The sequence below is a fragment of the Papaver somniferum genome, unplaced genomic scaffold, assembly GCF_003573695.1.
Source record: "Papaver somniferum cultivar HN1 unplaced genomic scaffold, ASM357369v1 unplaced-scaffold_150, whole genome shotgun sequence".
Taxonomy (NCBI): Eukaryota; Viridiplantae; Streptophyta; class Magnoliopsida; order Ranunculales; family Papaveraceae; genus Papaver; species Papaver somniferum.
In genome coordinates this window covers 1,026,138-1,038,267 of record NW_020624377.1, presented here as the reverse complement: position 1 = coordinate 1,038,267, position 12,130 = coordinate 1,026,138, and positions in this window count along the sequence as shown.

Here is a 12,130-nt window from a genome sequence, read left to right as displayed (position 1 = left end):
CCAAATATATTTAAAACATAGTTCAAATGGACGAGTAAAAATTATTATGGATGAAATGGACAGAACCATGGAATATTTATTTTCGACATACAATAATGTTTAGTCAACTGGTGGGTCAATTTAATAAAATCTTGTGTAACTGTTTCCTTCTAAGGCTGGCTCTAATGGTAATCCAGGATTCAAGGTTTTTCTTGGATCCACGTCACCAAAATACATCGATCGGGCGTAACGGGGATCCGAGATTCCTAGTGGAAGCGCGTTTTGAACCTGCGCAGCATGCTTTTTGTAACCGCGTTTCATTGGTAAACTCAAATGCGCAGTTTCCAACATCGTATTGACCTTGTTGACCGGTCAATCCGCGGTTTCAAACTGCGTGTCCAGGAGAACCCTAAATGTTACAGACGCCGCACTCTCTGCTTCTCTTCATTTTTCTCTTCTTCTTCCTCAACCTAAACCCGTAGAACCTCACTTCCCATGGGTTGATTGAAGATGATTTCATGTTTTCTAGCCTAAAATCTTTCAAGGGCTTGTTCTAGAAGCGGTGGGGAATCTATTGGTGGTATTTTTGGGAGATTTCATCAACAAATCAACACAAGGTATGAAATTTTAATTTTCATTGATTTTGTTGATTTTGGATTTTTGAATTTAGTTATAAAGGATTGAATTTGATCCTCTCCTATGTAAAAATTTGATTATGTTGTTATTGAGCAGTAGTGAAATTTTTGAATTGATTTGAAAAAATGGAATGTTAACTTAGGGTTTTGGCAATTTGGGTTCTTTTAGGTGAAATAAAAATTGATTGCTTGATTCATTAATTCATGATTGTTGATGAATGATTAAACTGTTATTATATGCATGGTGGAATGTATTTGGGATTTCTAATTTGAAAAGCATGTCAAAAAATTTATATTGAGCATTTTGCAATGAGTTTGAGGATAAACTCATTTGTTGTTTTGAGTTGATGTTGAGATGAATATATGGGTGACAGTGATGTGGTCAATATGATTTTGATGGAGGTTTTCGTTAGAGCATTTTGCAACTTGTTTTAGGATGAACTCATATATTGTTTTGAGTTGATGTTTAGATGATTAGAGGGGTGGAATTGATGTTGTTAATATCATTTTGATTGAGGTTTTCATATGTGCATTGTGCATACCTCAATGTGATGTGAATTTGATTGTTTGTTATCACGTGTTGATTGTGCTTCCCTTCACTCTTTGTTTTTTTTTTTTAGATAATGAATCATGTCGATTGGTCTAGGTATGAGAAGTTATCCCAACTATATCGAGGTGTCGGACCACCACAACATAAATGTGAGAACTTAGATGACAACAGAGACATAAATTATAGGAGCAGTTGGAAAGAGGTAAATAAATTTTACCAGATAGTGGTTGATAACAACCCCCGTGCAAGTGTACTTCTTCAAGTGTGTGGTTTTGGGTCTGTATTTGAATTTAAATTTAAGTATGCAGATAAGGCATTAACTGAAGCTATATGTGAGAGGTGGTGGAAGAAGACCAGAACTTTTCACTTCCGTGAGTTTGAGATAGGTTTGACCCCTCTAGATTTCTTCCGGTTGACTGGTATTCCAATCAGAGGAGGTAAGCCAATCCCAGAATTACCAAAGGAAACTATGACGCCGCAAGAATTAAAAGCTATGGATGCTAGGTATTTCCGTGGTGTGTTAGATGTTATGGTCCAAAGAAAAAATCATCGTCTGAAAACTGGAGATTATGATTCCAAGGCCAGCACTATGCGAGTTTCTCACTTGGCTAATTACGTAAGAAGTAGGGAAAATCTTGACAACACAACCATTGCCGATGAATTGACTAGAATCTTCTTGCTTTGGTGTATTGGTGCTTTTTTGTTTGCAGACTGTAGTCTTAGAGTAGATAAACGATGGTGTGTAGTGTTGGATAATTTAGATGTTGTTGGGTCTTATGATTGGGGTACTCCATCTTTGGGTGTTTTGTATAAACATCTGGATGACTGGAGTTCGTGCAAAAAAAAGGATTTAGGTGGCATGTCGATGATCTTAGAATTCTGGTATTATTTTTATTTCCGTAATTGTCAATTGGTTTTGAAGGAAAGCCTAAAAGATGATGAACTTGATCACACCCTGCTATTCTTCTATTTGCTGGGACAAACCTTAAGAATAGGGTACAAGTAGATCTTCACAAACATTATGTGTCCGATGCATGCGCTCAGATAGATATGAGGATGAGAGATGCGGTTATTTGGGACCCCTGGTTCAGAGATAGTGCCCACCAACACACTGATGCATTCCAAGACGCACTGGAGATGTCTAGTAGGAGATTTGTTTTCAAGTGTGTTAAGGATGACACAAGAGCTTCTGCTTATCTGGCCGAGAGGTGTATGAGGCAGGTGTTAGGTGCGGTAGTTATCCCCTGCAACCCCCCATAGGTTGGAGGACGTATCTGATAGTATAATGCTTGATCCAGGAGACCACTACCTTCCTGTCGCGGCACAAGTGTATTCCCATTTTTGTAAAACTCATAGTGTGGGAGCTCTTAGATGAAAAACAACTCACAAAGACACACATGATGATATCGAAGTTGGTCACGCAGGTATACCCCGTAGTTTGATGCCCCAATTCCCACCTCCTACCATGTCATCCCAGACATACACATACAACCAAGTAGGACAGTCCATGACGCAACTTCCAAACCTACAATGGGACTTGCATTTCTACAAAGATTCGTCTGAAGAGCTAGTTGCAGTCCCCAGGGAAGGAGAGAACCCATACAATTTTTCTGATCTCAACGTCCCGGAGGTTAGTACTTTTATATCTCATTTTCATTTTCATTCGGAGATTATTTATTGTTAAATAAAAATGTTTTAATTTTTTTTAGGAAGAGTTGCACCAGTTTGCGGGAGAGGCTTACTGGCTGATCCAATCTAGCAGACAGGTGGTATACGATGAGACTCGTCGTCGGGCGCTGTACAACACTCCCACAACCCTTCGTAGGTCCGGAACATCTGAAGGCCTCTTCAATTCAAGTCAGGAAGAACAAACATTTCCCAACACTTATAGCGCCGGAGGATCTTTGCCGGAAACACAACACCGTCGCAAGCGTCCGGCTGCAGACCCTTCCGCATCGAATGCTTATTATGTTCCTCAGCCTTTTGAGAGTAACCTCCCTGTAGAGCCCAACCCTTTCATGGCGCATGCCTCCCCGGTGAATAGTGACCAACCAAACTCTGGTGAGTTTTTAGGGTTGAGCGTGGGTGGCAGTTGGCAAGGTAGTGTTCAGGGTAGTGGTCAGAGAAGTGATGATGGTGCTGAGACATATCTTGTGCCAGACAGTCATTTTTTTGGGCAACTCTAGTAAAACTGGTTAAAATTGTGTTGATTAGCTAGGCGTAGTAGATGTTTGCAATTTTGTTTTTGTATGATATATTTAGTTTCTCCTCATATATGCTGGACAACGTATTATCCCTATTTTACGTTCTTCATTAAGAAACCAAATCTTGTTTTACAGGCAGTTGCTTCATACGATAGATGGTTCTGGCACTGTTATTTTGGCGAGGCGGGGGCCAACAACGACCTGAATGTGTTGGCACAGTCGGTATTATTTGATAGGGACAATGATGCCTTATCCCCTCCTTGCAATTTTAGCATCAACGGTCACGAGTACGAGCATGGATACTATTTGGTGGACAACATCTACAATGAAATGCCGGGGGTGGTCCATAGCTATACGAGACGCGAGATTATGTCGCTGGTCCATAAGAAATTTAATGAATACCACCACGCAAAGAGGAAGGACGTGGAGCGTGCTTTTGGTGGTCTTAAGTCCAAATGGGGTATAATTAGGAATCCTTGTCGTTACTGGTCTCATCGTGACGTTCGGACAATTATGAGAGCGTGTTTAATAATGCACAACATGTGTGTGGACACATGAGTATCGTGATACGCAGTGGGCGAGGTACGATGGAAGAGAAAAAACACCTCCAATACAAGGTAACGTGAGAGAAGCGCGTAGGTATTACCAAAGCCATGCCCGCTGGAGATTCTTACAAGCAGACATAATAGACCTTCTATAAATAGTCTCGAAATTAAGCCTAACTAAAACACCCAAAACTACTCTTAGTTTTACATACCCATATTATTCTACCATACCCATTTTCTTCTTCTTTTACATACCACAATATGGCTTCATTTTCAACCGAAGAGGATGTCGCGCTAATTCGTGCTTTTTGTGCTGTTGCTAGTGAGCCTTTGATCGGCAGAGAGATGGATGGGAGGGTTTTTCGGAACTGAATACTAGAGGAATTTAGAGCATCATTTGGCAATAACATTGAAAGAAGCACCAAGTCAATGCAGTGCCGAATTACAATCGTGAAACAAAATGTTAAGAGATACATCGGTCATGTAAGAGTTCGTTGTCGGGGTATGGCTTCTGGGGGTTATAACGTTGCCACGGCTGTAAGTTTTTTTTAAAAAAAAAAATTTATTTACGTTTTTTAGACATTATTAGTAAAGTAACACCATATCTGAATTTCACACAGTATCGTCTAGGGAAAGCTGCATATGAAGAGGAAGGTTATTAGTAAAGTAACACCATATCTGAATTTCACACAGTATCGTCTAGGGAAAGCTGCATATGAAGAGGAAGGAAAAATATGGAGACATGGAGCGGTTTTGGAAATTCTTAAGACGCAATTTGGTAGGGAGAATGATCCTGAGTTCTTTCCTCCTCCGTTTAACGACAATCCTGAAGATGGAGCCGAAGCTTAAGACAGCAACACAAACTCTAAAGGTTTTGTGGGTAAACCTCTCTGTAAACCCTCACGAGACCAAACTCGTCCGGTAGGGTAACCTAAAGGTTTAAAGGAATCTTGCAATGATGTAACAAACAACTATTATAATGACGAGTTTTATTATAAACATCTTATTACATCGCAGATAATAATTCAAAAACCTAACTCACTTTATATCTTATGATCCAAGGGGCTAGAGGAAAGGACTAAATTTGAAGTGTCAAATACCTTGGGGTAACCCTGCCATTTATAGGTTCCAACTTACGAAACAAGTTGGAACACCTTTTTAAACCCACACCCTACTGTTCATAAACACCCTTTATTGTTTTAAACACCCCTTGGATGATGGGGATAGACCAATGACCGACACCCCCCACCATCTTGCATTATCACATCCGGTTATAAATTTTGAAGCCCGTGTCTACAACACTTTCATACTGTTCGATTTACACAAGCATTATTTTAGACTGTGTCGAAGACAGGACTCAGCCCTTAATATCCTATAAAAGGAGTCATCTGTAAAGATAAATAACATACCACAAGTCTTAACATCTTGTTTAATCCCTACTTCTAATCTTTTATTTGTATTCTGCAATATGGATCATACGTCAACCCCGGAGGAGAAAAAAGCATTTATAGCGTCGTGAATGGCAGTAAGGTCAGTTCCAGTTGTAGAAGGAGTTGAAAGAGATGTATATACCTTTGGGCCATCGGTACATAAACATTTTGTTACAAACTTTACGAATCCTAAGCAAAGAACAACATTTGATGTAAGACATCATGTTAGAATAATACCAAGGCATGTTAGGATGTATGCTATCATCCAAGCCAAGCTGCTCAGAAGACTCACATGTAGTTCTATTCCAAATAATATCGTAAGTATATTTTGCTTTCGTTCCTTATTGGTATAACATTAGTTTTGAGGACGTAATTAATGGTTTTATCGTTCTCTGCATGTAGGAATAGATGACGAAAGTGCGGTTCCGAAAAGAAAATGATATTAAATTTGAGTTATATGAATGCTACCTTTTGTTGAAGGACGTCGTGGATGACTTCAATCCATTGATAATAGCAAGGCGCATGGGGTAATGTAACATCACCGTTCTTATTGGTTTTGTGGGTATACCTCTTGTAAACCCTCCCGAGAGACCACGCGGCCGCTGGGGACACCTACCGGTTTAAAGGCTTGTTGTCCGTTTATTATCGTTGAACTTTTATATCGTTTCTCCGTACGTGTACTTATTTCAAATTAATGAAGTAAATCATATTATGTTTCAAAGTGATTTAATTCTTACTAGACATTGTATCCAAAAAAATATGTTTGGGGATAAACAACACAGTCATCATTTAAAATCTTCCAATTATTTTATCCTGAATTACTTTTTCAGACAAGGTTAACTGTGTAGGATAAAATAAAGGAAAAGATTTAAAGTGTCTGACATCTGGGTGGTTTTTATCGGGTTTGACACCCCACTTGCAATACAAGATAAGCCTTACACATCATCGCTACATGAAAGGACTGTTACAGAAGGTCCTCTATAAAATAACTTCTTCGCCATGTTAAATAATAATGCAAAACATAAGATATTATAATCCATCTGGTTATATCTTCTCCCGGAATATTATTTCTTCTCGTCCATTTTATCCGGCAACTACAGAACCCGAAGAATGGCTATGTAAACCGTCGAAAAGGATGTTGCAATCACAAATTCGTGGGTAAGTGTTGTTACCCTTCCCGAGGTTGACCATCACAGGGTTCTGGCTAATACGGTTTGGAGCCTCGTATTCGAAAATTACACACAACAGTTCACAAATATTCATCAAAGAACAACTTTTGCTATAAAGGGTAGGCTTGGAGTAATAAAAAAGGGGGTGAGGGTTTTCGTTCGTTACCAGAAATAAATTTATATTGCCCATAACCGATCTCCACTATGGAAAGTTGAGAGGCTTGTAAGCAGTATATCTTTTTACTCAGACCACTTGGTTATATTTTTCAACAAAAACACTTACCAACTTATGATTTTCTATTTTTGGTGTAGGAGCGATATGCAAATGGGAAATACGCTCGGGATACAGGAAAATAATTCATGTTTTATCAATGCTACCTAATCATGAAGGCTAACATCCCGGAACTTAACACGATACAACCACCACCAAATCATCCTCAAGATGGAGCTGAAGAATAAAAAAAAACCGCATCAACGACATGATAGTAATGGTTTTGTGGGCATACCTCTACGTAAACCCTCACGAGACAAAACTCGTCCGTTATTTCCACATAACGGTTTAAATACTTTACGCACCTACTATGTATTGCCTAGCATTCACCGAAATTTATCTAAAAATAAGATTCAATAATCGTTTAGAGGCCTTTATTCATTCAATACATGTAGCCCTTAGGTTAATATCAAATTATTTATAATGGTGTATGTTTAACCAACGCTCACCCTGATAGAAAGTATACGCACATAACTTGTCGTATAACCTGCGAATGTAAACTGGGTGTAGAAAAAAAAGGTCAAACAAATATATATCCGGCGCGCAAGTTGTAACCGCGTACTGGAAATACACAGTTTGAATCAGCGTGGCACGTTGTTTTCAACCGCGTGCGGAAGAATATTTCCAAAGAATATTCTTTTATACGCGGTTAGGAACCGCGTTTGGTGCTTTTTCCACACGCAGTTTCAAATCGCTTCCCCGGGTTACTTCCATCTTGGATCCAAGCCACACGCAGTACTCTCTGGGAAGCAAGGATACTATTCATCCATAAATGACACTTCTACAGGGAAAAATCTTGGATCCTGGATCCCATTAGAGCCAGCCTAAGTTCCATCACCACAAAATGACCAAAATCTGTGAACTATCATTAAATAGGAAAATTATTGAGAAGGAGATAGCTGTCAAATAGAGAAACGTCTCAGTCAAAAGTGGAAGTCGACACGTGTAGATGATTATACGTAAATTCTGGAAAAATGTCGGTTAAAAGTGTATGGAAAGATAAATGGGTGCGGGAAAATAAAATGTGAGGATTTCTCTTACCGCCCTTTCCTCCGAAAGAACGATACGAGAAGAGGAAAAATGTGGATACAAAATACCGCACACTCATTAGTGGCGCAGAAGAATACATTTGACAGCGGGAGAATATGACGCGTGTAAAATATTTCCGCTGACGAACGAACTGGATGACGTCACTAAGTCACACCAAAAGCATGAAGATCAACGCGGTAGTTAAGAGATCAGCGCGACAATATAAATATCAAGGCAAAGTTGACGCACACCAGATCCGAAAATAGGGGTTTTATTAGCTGTGCTCCACTACATAACCCCTATAAAAGGGACAACAAGCCATTGTAAAGGGAGAGATCGGTTTGAGAGCTGAGATAAGAGTTCTAGGAGAGAGAAAGTAGTATTGTTCACTAAGTTAGGGTTTCCATTCATCTCTTTTGTATTGGTTCTATCTTTAATGAAATAAATTAGAGTTCTTCTTAAGATGTCTTGAATATTAGTTTATAGGTTTATTTGGGTGTGGTTGTAGGATTTCCTGCAACTAAAAATAGCGGATAGAAGCTCTACGAAAATGGTTGACTAATTGCATAAAGGAGGAGGATGTATCACCAAATGTTATCTTAATGAACATTCATATTAAGGAATAGTCTGAATCTTCTTCTTGATACCCGCCCACATAAATGCCAGAGTTAACTCAAACTAAGCTTTCAAAATAATCCCTTACCCTCAAGAGGTATATACCATGACGCATGTACAAAACTAGTTTACCAGCATGTCCAAATAGAATCTCACCCGTTTGTGAAGGACCGTATAGGCTTAAAACAGCGATAGTTGTCCATTAAAATTTTAATATAGGGTAATAATATATAGTTTAGTCCAAGATTCTCTAACCCCATGATCCTGCATCACCCAAACTTCTCATTAAACCTTACCAACTTTAACAAGTACACAAAGCCACCCTTCCCAAGTCCCCACAGTCATCAACGAGCTCTTGTTCGTCTACATGTTCTTTTGTTGGTTTCAATTCCTTTGAATTTCTCGTTGCTGATATCCAAATAAATGATCAGGCCAGAGTCTACTTATTCATGATATTCACAACCTAAACATCACGTCCGAAAGTAAATTCCTACAAGAAATTATCCGTTGAACCTACCAAAGTTTTTTTTAATAGTAATTGTAGGCTGCATTATAAAGCTCAAAAGACAAATCCAAATCAAATGAGTGAGGATAAAACAGTAGATTCCTAACTCTTGAGATTAAAAAAAAAAAGAACAAGAAGAAGACATGTACAATACCAATCTGAATATATGCTCTAAGGGTTTTCCCCAGCTTTCTTCTATGTAAAGATGAAAAGGTTTATGTCTTTTGGATGGTTCAAAATCATAGTGCCACCATCATTTTTTAAGTGCAATTTAAAGGCATTTTAAGGACATCATAAACCTTTAATGAGACTATCAATGGCATTCATTTCACATGAAACATCTATTTAGAGAAAGCAAAAAAATATAAAGCAGCATCACTATCATTCCTTACATACACTCGTGTATTTCTTCTTAGTTTTATTATTAAATACATGCTTCAAAAAAAAAAAAAATCATTCCTTATATATTAGCTGCCTACAAAGGACTAAAGTCATCATATTATTCACTGGCGCAACATGATACCGAATTGGGGAATAGAGAGGGTGGATGTTGGGACTACTGTGTCACATGTCTCAATTCAATCCTTTCCCAAAAGCCCTCTTCAAATAATCTTTCCACCCATATTCTCATGGCTGCTAATAAGGGGTATCAATTTGCTAGGGAACGTTCCACACCATGTGTTAGAAGTGTTGTCCCGTATAGATTCGGGTACACTCTTTAGCAATCGGGTACCCCAATTAGCAATGGACAATCATGCATGTTTTTTTTTCCTAATAAGAAAGAAACTACATTAATAACTTAAACTAAATTTACATAAAATGATTATTTTACGAAATCTCCGAACTTGTGAACCGAGACTTGATCCGCTGATAGTTATCACGCACGTAGATATGTTATTTCTTTTTCTTCTGTCCTAGTATATTTCCATTTAAGTATGAGGTCTCTCTTTAAAAGTATAAGACACAAATCAAAGGGTAAAAGAGATGGACAGTTTGATTAGCAAAAAATAAAAGAACAAAAATCATGTTCAAGTTCAGAGGTTTATAGAGAAACAGAAAAAATTATGTTATTGTCTCCAGTTCTTGAGTTATACGAACTCGAGCAACAGGGGGATCCGTATACATTGGTGTGACCTGCTTAGTATGCATGGGTCCTCTGCGTGACCTGCTTGGGATTTACGGAATCGAACCCAAAATCTGTCGGTCAAGAAAAAAAGAGATAATGCGCACTCCCGCACTCAATACGATTTTGAGGATGGTTACTTACGCAATAAGGCATGCATTTTTATTTATTTTTTTTGATTTGGGACACTAATGGTGTCCGGAAAATGAAATACAAGGGCAAGGCCATGAAGAAATTCAAGTTAAATTAGAAATTTAATCACATCGTTGAAGAAGAAACTTCTCTGCATCCATAGCTATACTATAACCTTCTAGGCGGTTCAGCCCACGGTTACAGAGACAGATTGATTGCCATGATGAAATGAGGGGAGCATGATGTACCGCTGACGTCATCAGCTGCATCTGATATGCAAAGGCAATTATCGGAGTTTTTTGCGTATCTGAGAGTCTACTACTTGCTGTGTCGGCTTAGGTAGAATTTTCAAATTTATGGGCGGGCCTGGCTAGGCGGAAAACTACAACATTAATTGACATGTAATATTACTGTTTAAAACCCTATAGCAACTAGGCACCTTTTGTATATGTTTAGCCAGGTACCTTTTGTATATGTTTAGCCAGGCTTTTGGCTCTGTACTGTAGTAGTAGTGTAGTGGTTATGTTAGTGGCACGTAACCAATTGACCGTGGAACAATAGTCCACTAGTGGGTCAACTTAATTAAATGTTATACATAGCTGCTACCTTCCACCACCACAGCCGAAATCGATGAACTAATACTTGGGAAACCTAATTGTACATGTTGGAGAATCGCAGAATCCACATACCACCAAGGCGTATTAACTTTGCATGGGTTAATTTTTTTTTCCATCTATAAAGCATATAATACCGACCGGTTTCGAACTGCATTTACTAAGTGTTACATTTAGTACTGATAAAGTGTTTGATGTTAAATAGTTTTATTATTAGTCTTTTATTAACTTGTATACCCGTACTTGTTGGAAACCTTATTATTATACTGCACTAGTAACTCATGTGTAACATTATTAAACCCGCTAATAGCTTTTGAAATCTATTAAAACTGATTTCAGTCTCAACCTAGGAAAAATTTGATTTTATTAAGTCCTTGACAATCACAACTTGGGTCCAGTCCAGACCAGTCATATCTCCAATAAAAAAGTTGTAGGCTGCAAATTTTCTTAATAGTAACCGTGGGCTGTACTTTTTAGAAAGTAAAAGCCAAAGCTGAATTAATGTGGGAGGATAGATAACACAGTAGAAACCTAACTCAAAGATTAAAAAAGAATGAAAAAGAAATCTCTATAAGAAGAGTACATGCACATACATATCTGAATATATGCTTTCCATCGGTTTTGCCAGCTTTCTTCTTCTTTGCTAAGATGAAAAGGTTTATGTCTTTTGGATGGTTCAAAATCATAGGGCCACCGTCATTTTTTTAAAGTGCAATTTAAAGGCATTTTTAAGGACATCATAAACCTTTAATGAGACTTATCAATGGCATTCATTTCACATGAAACATCTATTTAGAGAAACCAAAAATTATAAAGCAGCATCACCATCATTCCTTGTATACAAGCTCCTTGCAAAGGACCAGTTTATTCACTGGCATGAGCCCACATGATATTGAATTGGGGAATAGGGAGGGGATGGTGTGACTAGTGTGTCACATGTCACAATTTATCAGTCCTTCCCCAAAAGATGTGTTCAAATAATCTTTCCACCAATATTCTCATGGACAATCATGCAGATTTATATCTCTTTTTTCTCTCTTAGTATATCTCCATTTAAGTATAAGACACATAGAATGGGGTTAAAGATAGGGATAGTTCTGTTAACATAAAAAAAAAAAAAAAAAAAAAAAACAAAAAAAAACACCATTTGCCATGATTTTCATAGTAGTTCAGAACTTAAGAAGAACACAGAAGTTTTTTTTCTGCTGATATATATATATATATATGTATCGATAAAGAAAAGCAGTCATTCAAAAAAATAGCTGGCTCCAACCGAGTGGAGTTGACCAAAAAAAAGTCCCAACTGTTGTTACTTCACCGGCACCGACA